The following is an 11167-nucleotide window of genomic DNA, read 5'->3' on the forward strand; positions in this document are numbered from 1 at the left end:
CAAGTCTGCATACTTGGGAAAAGACTGCCTTTTCAACAAATGGTGCTGGGAAAACTGGATAATCATATGTAGGAGAATGAAACTAGACTCGTATCTCTCAGCATATACCAAAATCAACTAAAAATGGATTAAAGAATTAAATATACACTCAGAAACAATAAAACTCCTTAAAGAAAACATAGGGGAAACACTCCAGGAAATAGGAATGAGTACAGAATTCATGAATAGGACCCCAAAAGCAGTGGCAACTAAAGGTAAAACAAACAAATGGGATTTTATCAAACTAAAAAGCTTCTGCACAACAAAAGAAACAATCAACAGAGTAAAAAAACAACCAACAGAGTGGGAGAAAATATTTGCTAAATATACTTCTGACAAAGGATTAATACCCAGAATATACAAGGAACTCAAACAACTTTACAACAAAAAAACAAATAACCCAATTAAAAAAAGGGCAAAGGAGCTGAACAGATGTTTCTCAAAGGAAGATATACGAATGGCCAACAGACACATGAAACAGTGCTCAATATCACTCAACATCTGGGAAATGCAAATCAAAACCACACTGAGATATCATCTCACTCCAGTTAGGATGGCTAACATTCAAAAGACTGAGAATGATAAGTGCTGATAAGGTTGTGGAGAAAAAGGAACTCTCATCCACTGTTGGTGGGGCTGCAAAATGGTGCAGCCTTTGTGAAAAATGATATGGAGGTTCCTTAAACAATTACAGATAGATCTACCAGATGACCCAGCTATCCCACTGCTGGGAATATATCCAGAGGAATGGAAATCATCATGCTGAAGGGATACCTGTACTCCAGTATTTATTGCAGCTCTGTATACAATAGCCAAGAGCTGGAACAAGCCCAAATGTCCATCATCTGATGAGTGGATAAGGAAACTGTGGTACATCTACACAATGGAATACTACTCTGCTATAAAAAGAATGAAATACCACCATTCACAATGACATGGATGGACTTAGATAAAATTATATTAAGTAAAACAAGTCAGGCACAGAAAGAGAAATACCACATGTTCTCACTTATTTGTGGGAGCTAAAAATTAATAAATAAATAAACACACAAACAAATAAAGGGTGGGGGGAAGAAGACAGAATAACCACCCAAAATGCTTGAACTACTGAAGCCAAGTGCACAGATACAATGTTGGAGGGGAGGTGAGGGAGTGGAGAGGAATGTGTATAGGGGCATGAAAATCCAGTACAATGTATTTTAAGAAGTAAAGTAAAATAAAATTAAATTTTAAAAAATACATGGCTTAGAAGCGAGAGATAGTGAGGGCTCAGTTAATTTAGGAAGGCTTTCTGGAGCAGATGACATTTGAAAAGGTCTGGAAAAACATGGGCATAAGAAAAGGAAAGGCATGGTGACAGAAAGGGAGGTGGGGTGAGAAGGACCCCAGAAGGGATGAGTTTGGCCTCATCTGGACTAAGCAGAAGGCAGGAAGAGAGTGGTGAGAGAGGACCTTTGGGGCAATGCTGTACGTGACATAAAAATATCGCAGTCAAAGACTGAACACTTGATTTAGGTATTATTAATTCCATTTTACAGATGCATCAACTGAGGATCATCACAAAGTAGAGGTTTGCTCAAGGTGGGACATACAGCTCAACGCCGCATGGTGGGGATTTGATCTGCAGTCACGTGATTGAAAGCAGTAGCTCTCAGCCTTGGTTACACAGTGAGATGCCCAGAAAGCTTCTAAGAAACACGCTGCCAGCATCCCACTCCCAGAGATTCTTTCTAAATTGCCTGGGGGTGGGGCGTGAGCATCTGTCTTTTTGAAAAGCTTCCCAGGGGGGTTCTAATGTGCTGACTGCATTGAGAAGACCCAGTACATTGTACTCCCTCTGCTCTCCTTGCCTTCACCCTCAGGCAAGATCTGTAAAATGGGTACAAAATACTTACCCTGATTACCTAAAGCCAATATGAGATTCACAGCATGTCTGAGCCTCTCCCCCGTCCCCATCCTCCTTTTCCTCTCTTGGCTGAACGGTCAGCCCCGCAGGCAGCCGAAGTGGGAAGCGTGAGGGTGGAGGGAGCAGGGGCCCTGCAGAAGCAGTGGGTGTGCAAAGCGCTGTCGAGTGGAACACAGCCCAGGCTGCAGGCAGAGGAGGGCAAACTGATGGAGCAAATAAGTAAGAAGACCGAGGATAAGGGAAGCTGGGTTTCGCACTGTCAGAGGTGTTTAACTCACGAGGAAAGCGGGGAGGCTGGAAAGAAACTTGAGCTTTGGGATTGGAATCTGAAGTATTGGTATAAGCTCATGGTTCTAGAACATATTTACACAGAAAGATACTGAAACAGCTCTGGCTGTCTGTGTGTGCTGTACGTGTCTGTGTGTACGTGTGTGTGTGTGTGTACACACAGTTGATCCTCATTATTCACAGACTGTGTATCTGTGAATTTACCTACTTGCTAAGACTTACGTGTAACCCCCAAATCAAAACTCGTGACACTGTTGTGGTCGTTCCTGGACAGTCACAAAGTGGTGAAAACTTCGAGTTGCCCAGTGAGCACATTCCCCAGCTGAGGCTGAACCAGGCGGTACTCTGCCTTCTCATTTCAGCTCTCATATTGTAAACAAGTGTCCCTTTTGTGGTCTATTTAGTGTCACAATTTTTGCATTTTCATGCTTTTGGTTGCTGTTTCAAATAGACCTCAAATGCACTGCTGAAGAGCTGTCTAGCATTCCTAAGCATAAGGAGGTTGTGATGTGCCTTACTGAGAAAATATGTGTGCTGGATAAACTTTGTTCAGGCATGAGTTATGGTGCTGGTGGCCCTGTGTTCAATGTTAACAAATCAACATGTATGAGCATACTTCAAAAAGTTTGTGGAAAGTAGAATGAAAAGATAATACAAATCTTTCTATGAACTTTTTGAAGTACCCTATATATCAAATAATGTGTCTTTAAGCAGAACGCACATAAAATGAGGTTATGTATTAATTGTTTGATGCAAATGTTGTGACCAGAGGCTCACAAGAACCTAATAATGTATTTCCCCTAGGAGCAATTGTTCAGTATTCACTAATTTGGTGTTGCTGGCAACTTTATAGAATATAACTGGTACAAATAATGAGTATTGGTTGTATATACATATACGTCCTAGCTCTATCTTTCGAGACGGCTTAGAAATAACGACACCCCAGTAACAACAAGTATACTAAACTCTCAGATCTTTTTTCTAAATACTATCTTCCACTAAAGGGAGCTAGGGCTCCCTGTTCCAGAGCTGGAGCAGGGAAAGTGCAAATGAGCCTGGAGCATTTCATTGTACCAGGAAGTAAGGAAATGCTCAAGAATGATAGGAACATGTCAAAGGACTCAAGGAGCCAGCTCGAAGAGGTCTTTCTGGCCTAATCTGGGGCAATCTGAACACCAAAAATAAATAATAATATCAGCAGATTTCAATCAATTAAAGTAGGAATCCATGAGTCCATAGTGATATAAATAAACAAACAAACATATGGAGGAGAAAGGAAGGTTTTCCTTATAGTGGAATGCTAAGAAATAAATGGTAGAAAAAATTGATGGAACTAGAAATGTCACCAGTGGCAGCCACCATAGTAGTGTTTGATTCAGATGAGAGTTGTCAACAGATGTTGGAGCAGATGGGCAGAGGTTTGATGAGGAGCAGGATTTGGGCATAATCTCATAATATCTCCACACAAAATACTTCCTTGATGTGAAGGGGAGATGGTGACTTTATGGTGGAGAAGCCTGGCAGACATCAACATGACTGGGGGATGAAGGCCCACAATCACTTCTGTGGCATTTATTGTCAAGAATACATGCCTGTGTCTGGTCATGAGAAAATATCAGACGAACCCAAGTTGAAGGTCACCCTGAAGAACAGAAGGCCTGAACTCTTTAAGACTGCTAAGCACACAAACGGTAGGGAAAGAGCGAGAAACGGTTCTGGATTGAAGGAGATGGGTGACACGTGACAACCACACTCAGTGCATAGTCCTGGACTCTACCCTGGACGACAAAAGGTAGAAGACACTGTTGGGACAGTGGACAGCACTTGGCCAGGGTCTGTGGATTGGACAGTAGTCTCGTTCCAACGTCAGTTTTCTAATCTGGAGAGCTGAGGGATGACTTATATACAGGAGATGACCCTCATATCAATGGGTGTTATGTCTGCACCTCTCAAATTCAGGAAAAAGATTAACGGTGGGTATAAAAAGAGTGTGACCAAGCAAATGTGGTGGAATGTTCAAGAATCTAGGTGAAGGGGATAAGTGAGTTCTTTGTACTGTTATTGCAGCGTTTCTGTAAGTTTGAAACGATTTCAAGATAAATTATTAAAGAAAACAATAAAATGTGCCCGAGTGCTTTGTAAACTGCACAGAAGGTAAGGAAGGGACTGTTGTTATACATTTTCAAGCATGCGGGATTGCTCCGAGAGGGCGTGCGGTATGTGGAGGTGGCAGTGTTGCCATGGAGGGTGTGCTTATTTATTTTCCACCACCCCCCCCCCCAGGACAGTAGGTGATGCAATCTATGCCATGGGGAGGGGAGGGCCACACCTGAGCAAACACCAAACACAGGCTCAGCTGGGATGAAGGCTAAGGCTGCGGTTTTTATGACTCTTCATGCCTTATCATCTGTCACAACTAGTGCTCCCCTGCTATCTGTTTATACAGAGACTTATAAAACAACACAGCCTCGTGTGTGGCTAGCTCAGAGCCTTGGGAATATCCATACAGTGCTCCCGGCTGAAATGACTTGCTTCCTTCCTGGCTGAGTGTTCCCACACCATGTGGACCCTTGTGTTAGATTTGGAGGGGGGACCCAGAGCAGAATAGAAAACCACAAGCCCAAAGTCACCCAGTTGTGGCAGGGTGGGGCCGACTGCAATTCAATGCTATAGGTATTTATTATAAAATGGGTGAGGTCTGATACTGGGCAATGAACGGGAATTTTTTTTTTTTTTTTTTTTTTTTTTAACCCATGGAGCCCTCTATCAGGCACAAGGAGGCAAGGGCAAGAGAAAGGAAGGACGTCAGTACTGCGTGCACATAAGGCACTCGCAGTCTCTTTTTTTTTCTTGTTAATTCCCTCATTCATTAATTTAATAGGCATTTGTTAAGCCTTTAGTCTGTGCCACCCACAGTGTTAATGGCTGGATATATTTTGGTGAGCAAAACAGAAAACATCCTTACCCTCACGGAGGGATCTAGTGAAAAGGACAGATGTCACACCTGTAACCAAGAAATTGATGCATAATTGCAGTTGTAGAGAGGGCTGTGAAGGAAGTGAACAGGAGCTGTGGGACAGAAGAATGGAAAAGCTACTTCAGGTGGCTGGTTATGGACGGCCTCTCTAAGGATGTGCAGTGGACTAAATTGTGTCCCCCAAAGTTTAATGTGTTGGAGGCTTAGTCCTCACTGTGACAGTGTTAAGAGGGTGCAAAATCCTATTATGGTAATTGAAAGGCAGGAGCTTGAAGAGGTGGTTAGATGTGAGGACCCTGCCACAGTGAATGGATTAAGGGTGGTCGTGGGCATGGTTCTGAGGGCTCTAAAAGAAGAGCACATGAGAAGTTCTCTCTCGCTGCTCCACCATCTGCCGTGGGAGACCCCTGCATCGCTGTCACCACCACTAAGGCCTTCACCATATGTGTTCCCTGGGCTTTGGACTTCCCAGCCTCCAAAATTGTAAGCAATAAACAGTTTCTTTATAAATTACCCAGGTTCAGGTATTTCTGTTTAAAGCAACAAAACGGACTAATACAGGACGTAACATTGAAGCTCAAACTGGAGGAGGAAAAGGAGGAGTAATGAACAGTGAAAAATGGTAGTGGTTGTGGGAGTGTCCCAGGTAGAAGGTCCCTAAGGTCTCTTCGACCTTGGAAATGCAGGATTCAAAGTGAAGTATATGGAATTTCATCTTGAAGAATATCCTTCTCCTTCTGTTACAGGACAGACTTCTGAGAAACCAAGCATCACTCAGAGAGTTGGAGAACTCAAAAATTTACTACACTGGTGGGCCCAGAGGAGATCACACTCCAGAGTCTGAGCCCCAACTCCAGGCTTGCAAAGGGTTAGATAGGTTACATTCTTCCAGGTTGTAGGTTTCGTTTTCTTAGAATGCACAGAGCATGGGCTAAGCTGATACAAAAGGCGGTCAGTGTTACAAAAGCAAAACAAATAGGCGCAAAACAAAAAACAAATAGGCGCAAAACAAAAAGCGGAAGTACAGGTGCAGGTTCAAGTTTTTCCGGGCTTGTCCATATCACTTCTCCTCCACCATCACCACCATCGCCACTCTTATGGGTTGAATTGTGTACCTCCCAAAAGATGCTAAAGTTTTAACTCCCATTATCTCAGAATGTAATGTTATTTGGAAATAGGGTCTTTGCAGATAACCGAGTTAAGATGAGGTTATGAGGGTGGGTTCTAATTCAACATGACCGATTACCTTATAAAAAAAGGAGAAATTTGGACACACAGAGAGACATACACACAGGGTGAATGCCACGTGAGCACGAAGGCAGAGGTCAGGGCGAAGGGTCTACAAGAGAAAGAATGCCAAAGATTGCCAGCATATCACCAGAAGCAAGGAGAGAGGCACGGAACAGGTTCTCCCACACAACGCTCAGAAGGAACCAACCCTGTCGACACCTTGACCTTGAACCTCTAGCCTCCAGAACTGTGAGACAATAAATTTCTGTCGGTTGTGGTACTTTGTTATAGCAGCTCCAGGAAAAGAATATAATCTCCATTACCATCATCAGCGTCATTATCATTGTCACCACCACCACCATCATCACTGTCATCTAATAACTCAGATGGAGCTACCTCTGTGCCTCGCCATTCTAAGTACTTTACTTATATAAACTCATTTAGTCCTCACAACAGTCCTATGAGGTATGTACTATTACTATCTGCACTGTCGGTAAAAAATGAAACTGAAGCTTAGAAGGTTAAATCATCCCAAGGCCACACAACCAGAAAGTGAGTGCATTGGCTCCAGCATTCCCCAGGACTGTTCCCTTTCTCCTGCCTCCACAGCCTTTTTTCTCTCCAGCCCTCAGTAGGTGTGTGGGCAGTGCTCATCTGTTCCCACCAGAAGCCTGCTTTGATTCAGCAGAACTTTAGCATCATTCCCAGGCTTCTCAGGCCATCAAGGACATGTACTGGGGATCATGCTGAGATCATGTACTGGGACAGTGCCACACATAGAGTCCTGCATCCAGTCCTGGTCCACTCCTGGCCCTGGGAGTGCCTCTGTCCCCTCAGACTGACTGTCCCAGCCCTGATGCCAGCAATCTTCAGCAAAGGTATCAGCCACCTGTAGAGGCAGTATTAAGGTGGATTATGATGGGTTTTTTATTGCTTCAGTTGATAACCAGGGGCATTATCCAGGTACACAATAATGATGCAGAAGGAAATAAGTCTGAGCTGTGTGCAGATACTCTCAATGGCTGTCAGAAGGGGCTCAGGGGCTATTTGAATTTCCATGAGCAACGAGGGCACATGGTTCTCCACATTTCCCATTGTGCCTGGCACCATTCTTAGCACATAAAAATGGCTCCGTCAACATTTGTTGAATTAATTTGATACTTTTCTAACCCAACCAGAGCCCCTAACATTCCTTATTTGTCACATTTTCTTCCATCTCTTCCCATCTCTAGGCTAACATTATTTCTTGTGGAAAAAGTAGGTGATGATCAGTTTCAAAAGTTCTAACTGTTCTTAGCGCTTAGAGGATTTTAATCCTCCTTTCCCAGTGACTCATATGCCCACATCAGCGTAGTTTTCGTATTATATTTTTATTGTTCAGCTGTTTGCAGAGCCTATGGCTATTTGCAGAACCTGCAATTGCTTGCAGACTGCAGGTGTTTACAGAGTTTGTCATTTTTTGTGAGACCTGCGGCTGTCCTCAGATCCCATAGCTGTTTGCAGAGCCCACTCCTATTTGCAAAGCTTCTAGATAGTAATTGTTTTATATTTTTTATTTCATTTTTATTTTTTTATTTTTTGGCAGCTGGCCAGTATGGGGATCCAAACCCTTGACCTTGGTGTTATCAAAACCACAAAATTTTTGATTGCAACTTAAAATTGTAATTCTTTAAAAATATGCAGCTGTTTGCAGCAGCAGGTGTTTGTAGAGACTGTAGCTGTGGAGCTCTTCATTGTTCGCAGATACTATAGTTCTTTGAAAGCCTGCTGAAGTTGATTGGCATGCCTGTTGAATGCTTGACTTCTTCCTTGGCTTTTCTACCTGAGCTAACAACGGGCATGTCTTGTTGAGCACAGAGTGTGTGTCCAGTGTGCTGGCCAAAGATCTAAAAGATAAAGAAGTATAAAGAAAGTCCCCTGCCTAGAAGAGGTTTCCCTCTTACAGCAGGGGAACACGTATGAGGCTTACATGGACCACCCTGAGAATAATCCATGAAAGCACACGGTGTGCGGAAGGATGGGAGCTTCTCGCAGAATCAGCCTAACTGGTCTCCTTCAGTGTCTGTTCCGCACTCTGGACCAGGACAGCTCCACTTCATGTAGACCGCTTCCATGCCGTACCCTATGCCCACAGCCTTCAAATGCACCCCACCCCTGCCTCATACCAAGTCCACAACTACCTCTGTCCTTCTCTTCCCTCATTAAAACCTCTTTTTCTCAGGGTCCTGGTCCTGGTTAACCATCGAGGAGAAAAAGGACTGAAAAACAAGTTTGCAAAAAGTTCTTAGGCACAGGGATGTGCTGCCATGGAAGCGACATTTACATTTTGAAAAGGGAACCTTGGAGGCAGCCATGCCTTCAGGCAAAGTCACGCCCCCCATGGGCAGAGGTAAACGGAGTGCATGGCCACCCTGGCTGCTGCAGGCACACACCGCTTTTTGGCCACAGCTGTAGTTTGATCAGATCTTTGTTAATCGAATCTTCTTTCCCAGTGACTCATATGCCCACATCAGTGCAAAGACGTGCCCGGAATGAGAAGTGGTTCCAGTCTAGGCATGAGCTGAAGGACGATTTATTTGGCCCAAGCCAGTGATTCTCACTGAACATAAAGGTCTGATTCTAGCTCAATCTGCCTCTCTGCAAGTTCATTCCCATGTGTTTGTTTTCTTAAACTTTAGCTTGGACTCTGACTCAGTACACGTAATTGACCGCTGTTTTGGTCTCAGTCTTTAGCCCAGAGATTATCCAGTTCTCCCCAGTTTCCATCTCACCCCTGGGATGGGTTTGCATCCTTGTTTCAGTCAAGCTTCCTCTTCTTCTCCAAGAGCCCTGAAGCAAGCGGCTAATATCCTGGTTTTCCAGCCTGGGAGCAGGAGCAGGGCGGTTTGATCCACTTGGGAGAAGACAGCTGGCCTGGGTGCTGTGACTCCCAAAGCTGTGTTTCAGATTCCTGAGTTCCTGGTCCTTTGTCCCCACTGCCTTCTGGGCTTCTTCATGCAGGTGTGTTAGGAGCGCCTTACACCCCAAATCCCCAAGGTGAGCTCATGAGCTTTGCCCTCTGCTGTGCTCTCTCTGCCTTATTCCCTTGCTTACAACTGCCCAGTTGTCCAGGTGAGACAAATCCCTTCTCTCTGCATCCTGCTAATCCCACGTTTGAACGCCCCTAATGCCCCACCTTCTGCTGACTGTGACGTGCCCTCCTTGCATCTCTCCCCGGGCAGGGCAGCAGCCTCCTTCCTGCTGTCCCTGCTCTCCCCAGCCCTGTCTCTAACTCAGGCCCCTTGGATCACTATTCAGTCCGTCAGTAATATTTACTGGGCAGCTAGAATGTGCCCATCACTAGGGACACTACGAGAGCAAGACAGACACAAGCCATGCTTCAGCGAGCTTTCAGTCAGTAGGGTCTTTCTGTTATTAGTGGTCTGGAAAGAATGTTTCTCTGCTGTGTTTCGTTTTTAATATTTTTAATACACAAATGACAGATGTTCATTGAGAAAACACTAGAAAATACAAATATAAGTATAACCTAGAAAATAAAAATTACTTGTTTTCCTACCACCCTCCCTACTCCCTATCCTCCAAAAAAAAAAATCATGAACTTTTCGATTTATTTCTCTCAGACGTTTATTTCTTTCCTATTGGGATGTTTTAAAACACAGCTTGTATCCCTTCCCACTCCTAATATTTTTTATGAGAGTACTTCAAAAAGTTGGTGGAAAAATGAAATTAAAGAATAATATAGCATGGTGCTGATAACACCAAGGTCAAGGCATCAATACGAATTTTTTCATGAAGTTTTTGAAGATCCCTCATATTTATTCAGCAAAAATTTTTTGGGCATTTTATTTATTCTTTGAATTGACAAATAAAAACAGAGAATTGACAAGCATTTTATTTAATCTCTAAAAAAAAAAAAAAATGGTTAGAGCCTGGTGCTCATAATATCAAGGTCTAGGGTTTGATCCCTGTACTGGCCAGCAAAAATATGTAAATAAATAAAATAAAATATAGTTTTTAAAAGGGTCTTTTTTATAATCACAACACCATATTACATCTTAAAAATATTAACATCTGGGAATAAATAGCAGTGATGGTTGCACAACATTGTGAATGTACTTAATTACACACTTAAAAATGGTTAAAATGGTAAAAATTTTGTTTTGTATTTATTACCACAAATTAAAAAAAAAAGGTAGCAGATAGCCAATGGAAAAAGTTAACACAAATGTCTTAATAATATCATCAAATATCCATTAGGTGTTCACATTTCCAATTGTCTCATAGATGTTACAAGGCATTAGGCTGTTTTGTTTTTGTTTTTGTTGTTTGAATCAAGAGCCATATAAGTTTGTTATTTATTTGTTAAGGAAACCAGGTCGTTTGACCTCTGTTTTTTTTCATTACATCCTTGTGGTATAGTTTTACATATTCCTCTGTATTTCCCGGGAATCAGTTGTTGGATCTAGAGGCTTGATCAGATTCAAGTTCAATTTTCAGCAAATCTCCTTCGAGGTGCCATTGGGCACTTCCTTGTGGAGGTGGATAAATTCTGCCTTCTCTCTCCTGTGTGAATGTTGACAGACACAGACAGTTACTGCCTAGGACATTAGGTCATCAGGCGTTCATGGCACTCTGGCACAAGGTCACAGGGGAGAGCAGGTTAGAGGCTCAGGTGGGTACAGCGTCTTCTTGTTCATCCAGGGAGAACTTGCTGGTGGAGTAAGGGG

Source organism: Cynocephalus volans, chromosome 5 (assembly GCF_027409185.1).
Source record: "Cynocephalus volans isolate mCynVol1 chromosome 5, mCynVol1.pri, whole genome shotgun sequence".
In the NCBI taxonomy this organism is placed as follows: domain Eukaryota; kingdom Metazoa; phylum Chordata; class Mammalia; order Dermoptera; family Cynocephalidae; genus Cynocephalus; species Cynocephalus volans.